The sequence below is a fragment of the Neltuma alba genome, unplaced genomic scaffold (genome assembly GCF_004799145.2).
Source record: "Neltuma alba isolate B1F8T4 unplaced genomic scaffold, ASM479914v2 tig00011249_pilon, whole genome shotgun sequence".
Classification (NCBI taxonomy): domain Eukaryota; kingdom Viridiplantae; phylum Streptophyta; class Magnoliopsida; order Fabales; family Fabaceae; genus Neltuma; species Neltuma alba.
The window spans coordinates 219584-220204 of NW_021635966.1; the positions used below are offsets into that span (position 1 = coordinate 219584).

At 40.3% G+C, this 621-nt stretch overlaps 1 non-coding gene across 1 annotated transcript; it reads left to right on the plus strand.

Annotated features, from left to right (window-relative positions):
• Nucleotides 1–211: 211 nt before the first annotated feature.
• On the plus strand, nucleotides 212–295 carry TRNAL-CAA (transfer RNA leucine (anticodon CAA)). Its single transcript has one exon. It is a non-coding gene; the product is annotated as a tRNA-Leu (tRNA).
• The last annotated feature ends 326 nt before the right edge of the window (nucleotides 296–621 follow it).

The following is a 621-nucleotide window of genomic DNA, read 5'->3' on the forward strand; positions in this document are numbered from 1 at the left end:
GCGTATAAAAACAAGGGTGTAATGCATAATTTATATGCCAATTGAGCGGGCCGAGGAAAAGCTGGGATATGCTAGATTGCTAGAAAATGAACGAAAGAATGATGGATGGCTGCATGCTGATGCTTCAAAATGAAGGATAAAGCGGAGGGGAGGGGAAGAGGTATGGGTATGCGTACTTTGATATTATCTTAACGGAACACACACCATCCAAGTCAGGATGGCCGAGTGGTCTAAGGCGCCAGACTCAAGTTCTGGTCCTCGTGAGAGGGCGTGGGTTCAAATCCCACTTCTGACAGTGTTTTTGTTTCTTCAGGAAATGGGCTTGAATTTATGCGTTTTGGTAGTAACAAGGCCCAAAGAATCCGCATGAGGTCCCCATGATCCAATCAAAGCGATCCCTTGTAGAGAGCATCAGAGAAACGTCACATCTAGGTCTCAGTCGGATAATTATGAGTGTTGTAAACCAAATAGTAATATCAGGCCCAAAAAAAATCAAATAAAATGTTTGAAACTTAAGAGACTAAAACTAAAATAAAAATAAATTTGATGGATCAAAATTGTATTAATCCATGATAATAAAGTTCTGCAATTATGAGAAGGGAAAAGGGCAGAAAAAGTAAC